Source organism: Gossypium hirsutum, chromosome A03, assembly GCF_007990345.1.
Source record: "Gossypium hirsutum isolate 1008001.06 chromosome A03, Gossypium_hirsutum_v2.1, whole genome shotgun sequence".
NCBI classification, from domain to species: domain Eukaryota; kingdom Viridiplantae; phylum Streptophyta; class Magnoliopsida; order Malvales; family Malvaceae; genus Gossypium; species Gossypium hirsutum.
This window is the reverse complement of record NC_053426.1, coordinates 106,159,502-106,168,661: the sequence shown is the minus strand read 5'-3', so window position 1 is coordinate 106,168,661 and position 9,160 is coordinate 106,159,502. Positions and strand designations below refer to the sequence as shown.

The following is a 9,160-nucleotide window of genomic DNA, read 5'->3' as shown; positions in this document are numbered from 1 at the left end:
CCCCACAAGCGTCCATGGAATATAAAAATCTAGAAATTAGCTATAATAATGGCGGTGAGAGATTAAATTAGAAAGATGCCCACTTATTCTAGAATCTACATAACTGAATATTTAAATATCTACGCAAAAATTTTAAAAATTAAAATAAATTAAATTAGACATAATTTCAAATTCATTGAAATCAAACTTTAACTAAATCTAACTTAATTCAACTTTGAAATTTTAAAATTTAAGGCAAAAGAATTCAATTTAGCTCCTATTTTCATTCCAATTTAACTTTAGAATTGAAATAATTATACCTGAAAAGGGAAATTCGTAAACCCTTCGAAAATTTTAAAATCTTAATTGAAATTGAAAGTCTTGGACAAAATTAATTGTCTACACATAATTAGCATTTTATAGTAGCCAACTCTCAAGATTAGATTACGAAGTATGATGGTTAACAACTTATTTTCTTCTATAACCTATGCAGTGAGAAGATATATCAATATCTTAAAATTTATTATAAGAGTATTTTGTCCATTGTGTGTGATAACATGTTAATTTTTATGGATTTTTGTGTTTAATTTGGTTAATTTTTAAATTGATCTCTGTTGAATTAGTGTTTTTATGTTTTAATATTGTCCGGGATGCAATTGGGATACTATGAGTCAAAAACGAGCTAAAAAGGACCAAATTGAGATACAGTCAATAAAGTGAGGCCAAATAAAAAATATGGAAAAAGCCAATGACTCATCAAATTCATTTGACTTTGTAAAAGCTAATGAGTCATCAAGAGACATGTCCGTGTCTCAGGTCGTGTGGGCATTCGAAACAGGGACACACGATCGTGTCTCAGCCCGAGTAACTCTCTAATTTGGGTCACACGGCCAAGTCACACGCCCGTGTGCTAGGTTTTGTGAGCATACTGACTTGTATTCTTAAGAAGATATAGAGGACACACGATCGTGTCACTTGGCCGTGTGTCATACATGGTTGAGACACACGCCCATGTGATCGAAAATAGGTCATTTTCCAAGCCACATTTCTCACCCAATTTGACACCCACCTAGACTCAACACATTGCACATTAATAAGTCATAAGAAGGCATTCAAAACAAGCTAAAATCAAGTCTTAAACATGTTTTATCACCACATACAACCAATATGCCCTTAGGCACTTCAAATGACAACTTAAAAGATGTCAACTGATAATACTCTAGAATGACACATTTTTATGTATTAATTACATTTTTATTTTGAGTATGATCCTATTAATTTGAGCTATTTATAGTTTTTTTTTAAATCTTGTAGGGACTAAATTGAAGGAAAAAGGAAATTTGGAGGCAAAAAGTGTGAATTTAAAGATAAAATAGGCCGGCATGCGAAGTAGGAAGGAAGTGGTGTCGAAAATGCAAAGTGTGGAAGACTTGGGGCCAAAAGTGCAAAGAAGAGATTTTATAAACACAAGACTCCATTTAATTTTTAATTATATTAGGATAATTGTTAAAGATTATTATTTAGATTTAATTTTAACTTTTATGTTTATTTATATTTAATTATCTTTAATTATTTCTATTTATCTTTTTGAATTTAATTAGGAATAGACTAGGTTTCCTAAATACTATAAATAGGAGATGGAGTGACACAAATTTCACTCATCTTTTCTGTAAACACTCCCTCTCCCAAAAAGCTTAGCCTTTGTTCCTTTCATATTATTCAATAAAAATTTCATTTTCATTACGTTTATTTTTTTCCCCAAAAAGTATGAGCCACTAAATTTATCTAGCCAAAGGTTGTCGAAATTCCTCAGGTTCATGAGGCTTAGAATCTGTACTTAGCTTTCTCAACGAGTATTCATCGTTTCTCTGTATTATGAGACTGACGCTTCTGTCCATGTCCCTTCAAAGGTGATCTTTTCAACTTGTGCAAAAAATGACCGCTTTGTATGTTTTAGGAAGGTTGCACAGTCGGTTCGTTAGCTTACTACGCCAGTAGTTGTCAAGCCCAAAAGATAAAATGGCGTGGCATTCGCCATTGAGAAGTGATGATCTAGTGTAAGATGGTCCCACAAAAGCGATGGTTGGCTAAGTCAAGTTCCTCTAAATCGTAAGTTTAAAATCTAAGCGAAGCTGATGGTCGTAGGCATCCTCTTCCACTATAACTGGCTTATTCTGTTCGAGAAGAATCACCTAAAAACTTAGGATTGAACCCAAGGCGGATCAAGACAACCGGAGGCTAGAATTTCACCATAAAAAACTCTCTTTGCTCAACTCTGTTTATCTTTAAATTTTTAATTTTAATTTTCGCAATTTCAATTCAATCAAACTTTTAATTCTATTTTTTTTATTTTTTTCCCCAAGTACGCAGGTTTTCTTGGGCACAATTCTGTCCGGGATTTCAAGGAACAGGAACTTGTGCAAATCTAAGCCTTGAAGAATTGACCCTATTTTCCTTATACTATTATTTTCATTACTTTATAGGGATATGATATTTGTTGTGCTCTCAATGACGAATCAACTTTTAGCACTGTTGCTGGGGACTGGTAATGTACTAATCTTGTTTTTTTTTTCTTATGACCAGATCTACTCCAGGTATTCTCACGTTTGATTCATAAATAGAGAAGACTGCGAGAGCCAATCGCAAGGAAACGAAAGTACGGAAAAAACAGTCAGGAGTGGTTAGGACTCAGAGTAACCCATCGCCAGAAATTAAAGTCTGCGACGAAGTTGAGTCTAGGTTAACGAAAACTTTACTCAAACACTTGAAAGTGAAAAAGTAGAAGTCGATTCACTAGAAGAAATGCTTAACGCTAAGGTTAACGAAAACCTGAATCTAGCACATCAACCTATGGATCAAATGATTCAGCAACTGGCAGAAGCTCCAACAGAACTGTAACACCCCAAACCTGGCCTGGAAGTTATGGTCGAATCTGGCGATGTCATATTGAAGGGTTTTTTGTAAAGCATGATATCGTTTGAAAAGCCCAATGTTTATTTAGCTCTTTGTGTGATCTAGAAAATAATTTTAAACCTTGCGTCACTATCAAAAGCATTTACTTTAAAATGTTATTAATTTTAAAATCTCATTTATCGGGGAAACTTTTGAAACATTTTTGCGTATTCGTGGTATTTTGGTAAATCATGCATATCTTTTGAAAACTTGTATCCTACTACTAGAAGATATAAATCAAGGTAAATAAAACCCCAAAAATAAAAAATTATAGAGGCTTTATTACATTAAAATACCCAAATAAAACTACTTATAAATTAAAAATCCAATGAGGAAGCAAGAGCGGTTGTGTGGAAACCTTTGAGTCTCTTGCAGCATCGATCCGCCTAAGATTGGGGATTACCTGTACAGTTAAAACAAATGGGTGAGTTTACGAAAATTCAGTGTGTAATCGCATATAAGCAATCAATCAGACAACAAACACAGTCTGGGCCTAAGCCCCTTTTAGTAATAGTGACAAGATCAATTTGGGCTTTAGCCCATCTCAATATAGAAACAGTCATGTGTTTGGGCCTTGGCCCATTGCAGTAATAGTAAATAGTGCAGTAACAATAATAGTGCAGTAATAGTAAGCAGTATGAAAGTCCTACCCATCCAGCCTCTACACTTCATCTCCGTCTAACCCTACACTCCATGTGGGGAAATAATCAACTCACCATCCCTACACTCCAGAATTAGCACCGGCTACGGCACTAAACAGTATTTGCAGCAGAGCTGCCAGTATAATAGGCTTAGAGCCATCAGTGATTTGCAGTAGAACTGCCAGTACAGTACACTTCCTCCAATCATATATAAGCCCATCCCCATGCAATGCATCATGCAACATGAAATGTCATATCATAATATTAAACATGTACTCAATAAAATTATACATAGCATGCTAAAATATAAACATACATCACATAGGGGCAAAACAGTCATCCTACCATATAAGGGCAAAATAGTCATTTTACCTTATAAGGGAAAAACCGTCATTTTACCACATAAGGGCAAAACTGTTATTTTAACATATAAGGCAAAAACGTTATTTTGCCACACAAGGGCTAAATCATCATTTTATCACATAAGGGCAAAATCATCATTTTAACACATAAAGGCAAAATAATTATTTTACCTTACAAGGGTATTTCAGTCATTTTACCCTATGGGGGTATTTCAGTTATTTTACCCTATGGGGGTATTTCGGTCGTTTTACAAGTAAATAAGGGTCCAGGTACTCTTACTGGCCCACCAATAGGTCCACAGTTGTCATAGGCGACCCGTGCAACCTTAACAGTCAATCGGTGATAATGGGCCCATGGCCTATATTGCGGGCCCATGTTGGCCCACACGCTCGTATGGCCCACATAACCTAAGATGGCCTTAGTAGTGTGATTCACACAGCCGACCCAAGATTAACTACATTAGGCCTACGTGGCCTAGTTCAGCCCAGTATCGTTTCGGCCCATGAAAACGCTCATGGTCATCTCGTTGACCAAATGACCATGTTTTGTTACACGGCCTACCACACTGGCGCCCACACGCTCGTGTGGTGTCGACAACCCACTTTCCGGCTTTTCAGCCTTTTGGATTTTTGGCTTTTTAGCCTTTACAGTTTTATGTCTAATGGCAGTGTTACACACCTGTTTACGAGAACGCGCCGAAAGGTCCACGAGTACTCCTACCTACACTCATCACAAGATCTAGTTATTCTCATACCAACCGATCTATCCAAAACTCCCACCAAGATAACTTCCCAAAAACTTGCCCCTCACCAGAACCAATCAATTCGATTATGGCTCACTCTCTGAATCTGTTGTAAAAGACCAACTAAAAGGCCTTAGGGCTATCTACAATCCAAACCACACTTATCAACTATCAATTTTTGAATAATTGTACTAATCGAGAAGTCACTTACTGAAAACACAACATCTAGATACGAGAGAAAGTACAATCGGCCACACTCACCCAATGCCAAAACTACAGAGAGTGAATATAGGAAAAGAGTAACAATCGTTTTCCCCTATCAACAATCGGCAGAAAGAAAGAGATGTTCAAAAGAAAAGATTTCAATGGTAAGCAGAAACAAAAAGGGAAATATAAGCACTTACCAATCGTCAAAGAACTCCTAAAAACTGAAAACAAAACTTTAAAAATTGACTTAAGGGAGATGGAGTATTCGGTTAAATGAATCAACAAAAGAAATGGTGATTGATGGAAACCGGATGAGAGGAGAAATGGTATTTGGCCGAGAACCAACAACTGATTGGAAGGACAAATGAGAAAAAGTTCGATCTTAAGCCAAAGTCTAGCAACCCAAAAGAATAGAAGAGGGCAATAAAGTATTCAGCTACAATAGTTATAATGAAGAAAGGGAGAGGGCAATAAACAATTGACTCAATAAAAAGCACAGTTGCGAAAAGGGGGAAAAGAAAAAGAGTTCGCCCAACACACGAAATAAAGAAGGAATCAAAAGCTGTATCGATTGCCAAAAACAAAGTAACAAAATGCAAACAACCTAAAAAACTCTATCACATTTGACCACTAAGCAAAAGAACCCTGAAGTAGATAAAAACCGGAACTTGTGATAGAGTAGCCATCCTCTGCCGAAACTCTGTGTGCCTACAGTCCAATTTCGGCACAACACCTTTAAACCACTCAAATTTCCTGATTTCTTCCACAATTTCCTCTCCTCCATCTCCTTAGATTCGGCTAACAACCAATCCATTCAAACCTGTTCAAATTCTTGGTGTTTCGGTCAAACACAACTTCCTCCGGTGGCCAGCAGCAAAAATAACCTCCATTTGAACAAGCAGGGATTCGAACCTTAGACCACTAGCACACTCCACACGCCACTATCCACTAGACCAATAGGCTTTTTATATCATACTTTACCAAAATAAACTTATAACCCTACTGGCCAAAGATGGGCGTTTTATCTTTAAAAAGCAAAAATTTTGTGGAAGCTAGGACTTGAACCCATGACTTCCCAGACATTTCCAGAGTACACAACCACTAAGTCAAACACTCAATTGAATCACTTCCTTACGCAATTAAATATTTATGTGTAGTCTCCTAACTGCACCCTTGCTCAAAACCTAATACTTTTAGGCCCAAATTCGAGGCGTTACAACTCACCCCTCGTTAAAGAAATTTTGTCCCCAAAATTTCTAACTATCAGAACGGTCGCTTAACATAAACTACACCACTACGCTCACACTCTAGTTCCAAAACACTGCCACATTTAACCTGAATGATTTTCGTACAGTCTATAGATAGACTGGGACAATACGTTAATCCATTACTCAGCCGCACAATCCTGAGACCCAGCTCGAGCACCTCTATGACCTTCGCCGCAGCCTCTTGTATTCCTTTCGTGAGCACCTCTGGAGTATATTCGAGTTACGTTTTATCTTTATTAGCAGTTTTATGCCTCGGTTGACAGTTCTAGTGTTTATTAATAGATGTTTTATGGAGACAGTATCAAAAGTATAGAGTTTTATTTCCGTACCATGAAGTGTCTATTGGTGTCTACTGGTTTTACTACAGTTTCAGTATATACTACTAAAGAGTTTGTAGTACGGTATAATACCTACAGTAGTCTCAGTAAACCTTCCTAATACAGTTTCAGTCAAAATCAAAATACAATTTTCAGAGAGAACTTGATAAACCGTAATTTATACATATTTTTATCCCATACTTAGCACATTTATCGATGGTTTCTCCTTAGAATTGGTGAATTCGATGCTCCTAATCCTTCAATTTCATGTTTTATACTTAGGTGAGCATAGGAGAGTAAAGAGAGAGAGAAACAGGCCGAAAATGAAGAAAATAAACCCACGTAGGAAATCAACACTGCCTGGACTTTCTCACACGGGCGTGTCACACGGTCGTGTCCCTTTGGCAGGATTGAAGCACAACTTACATGGGTATACTACACCCCCGTTCCTGTTCAACAGCTTTGACCATGGGCTGGAGTAATCGCATATGGGCGTGTCACACGGGCGTGTCCCTGCCGAGCCCAAGTATAACCCTATTCAGAAAAGGCCAATTTTGGGAGCTCTTAGGCATTCTAAAGCCTATTTAAACACCTGAGAAGGCACTTAAGAGGGGGAAGCAGAGTAGGAAGCAAGGAATTACTCAAGGAAAGTCGATTGGTCCATCTCAGAAGTCAGATTCATCATCAAGACTAAAGATCTCCCTTCAAGTTCCTTCACGAGTTTTGGGTTTTCTTATGTTTTGTTATCTTTATACTTTTGAGATGTTTTCTTTCATAAGTATGAACTAAACCTCATAAATACCTAAGGGGAATGAAACCTAAGACGAATCTTGTTATTATTATCTGAATTGTATGATAAATATTTGACTTGTTCTTAATTATATGTTCTTAATTCTTGTGTTGATATTCCAGGATATTGATTCAAGTTAAGCTCTTATTCAGAGGAGGAATAGACCCCGTTAAAAGTAAATTTGTCATAATTAAGCGGAGTTGATTGTACGCCTAGAGATAGGGTGATAAGATTTTACCGGATTAGGGTGAAACCTAATAAGCGAATCTATAGATCGAGTTAATGCAATTCTAGAGTGTTAATTAGAAAGAAATTTCAATTATTCAACCCAGGGTTAGATGTTATTAGTCTCGAGAGAGATAATAATATAACTTAGGGATTTCTACGGATCAAGTCAAATGAATAAATCATCTGATTCAGAGTCAAATAACGAGTGAAGTCTAGGTGGAATTTTCCTCAGGTATTGTCTTAATCAATCAAATTTTCCCAAAAGTTTTTTCCCAAATTTTCTTTCTGTACATTCTTAGTTTAGTAATTAGTTTATATAACCAAACCTCTTAATTTTTAGGCTAGATAATAAAAAGGAAGTAAATACTAGTACTCGTGGTTCTTTTAGGTTCGACAATCCGGTCTTGCTGAACTATACTACTGTTCGATAGGTACACTTGCCTTAATTGTGATAATAAGTTAGTCTCAAGAATGATTCATTCATAAATCTTTAAAACCTATCACGAATATCACGCATCAAGTTTTTGGCACCGTTGCTGGGGAACTAGGATATTAGGAACACTCGATTTTTATTACTTTATCCATTTTACTTTTATTGCAATTTAAATTTTTTTTATTTTATTTTCTAATTTTTCATTTATTTTCTTCTGAAAGGTTTTCTAGCTTATGACAAGAAGAAACCCGTCAGGACCATTATTGTTCGATAGTGAGATCGATCGCACAGTTCGTAGAAACTGAAGAGAAATAAGGGGAAGCTTATGATACACAGAGGAAGAGTAAGAGGACGATACTTCAACCACAACAGAGGAGATGGCTGAAAACCAAGAAAATTCGCTACCTCCTGCAATTGCTGCTAATCAGAATCCTGCTCCACGCACTATGTATGATTATGCTAAACCTTCTTTAACAGGAACTGAATCGAGCATAGTTAGACCTGCTGTTGCTGCAAATAATTTTAAACTGAAACCTAACACCATTCAAATGATCCAACAGTTTGTTAAGTTTGATGGTTTGCAGGACAAGGATCCCAAAGCTCACTTGGCAAATTTCTTAGAGTTTTGCGACACTTTTAAAATTAATGGCGTTTCTGATGACGCCATTCACCTTCGGTTGTTTCCCTTTTTATTGAGGAATAAGGCTAAACAGTGGTTGAACTCGTTGCCACGAGGATCAATCACTAATAGATGACCAAAATTTTTTTATTAAAATATTTTTCGCTGGCTAAAACAACCAAATTGAGTAATGATATCTCCTCTTTTGTGCAGATGGATTTAAAAACACTCTACGATGCATGAGAGAGATACATGGACCTTTTGCGAAGATGCCCTCACCATGGGTTAGCACTCTGGCTATAGGTCCAAACGTTTCACAATGGCCTGAACCCTTCGACTCGGTAAATGATTGATGCAGCCGCTGGTGGAACTATTAATAATAAGGCACCTGAGGCAACTTATGAATTTATTGAGGAGATGTCACTAAATAACTATCAGTGGCAAGTTATGAGGACAAAGTTGACGAAAGCAGCCGGTGTTTTCAACCTCGATGTGGTTACTATGCTATCTAACCAAGTAGAACTCTTAAATAAAAAGATTGACAGTTTGTGTGGTTCTACTCAGGTACATCCAATGATGAGGTGCGATTTGAATGGAGGAGGAGCATGCACAGAATATCAA

The 9,160-nt window shown here is 36.8% G+C and overlaps 1 non-coding gene across 1 annotated transcript; it reads right to left on the bottom strand.

Moving 5' to 3' along the window:
- Positions 1 to 8,719: 8,719 nt before the first annotated feature.
- Positions 8,720 to 8,826, bottom strand: LOC121227566 (small nucleolar RNA R71). Its single transcript, XR_005925141.1, has one exon. It is a non-coding gene; the product is annotated as a small nucleolar RNA R71 (small nucleolar RNA).
- Positions 8,827 to 9,160: the final 334 nt, after the last annotated feature.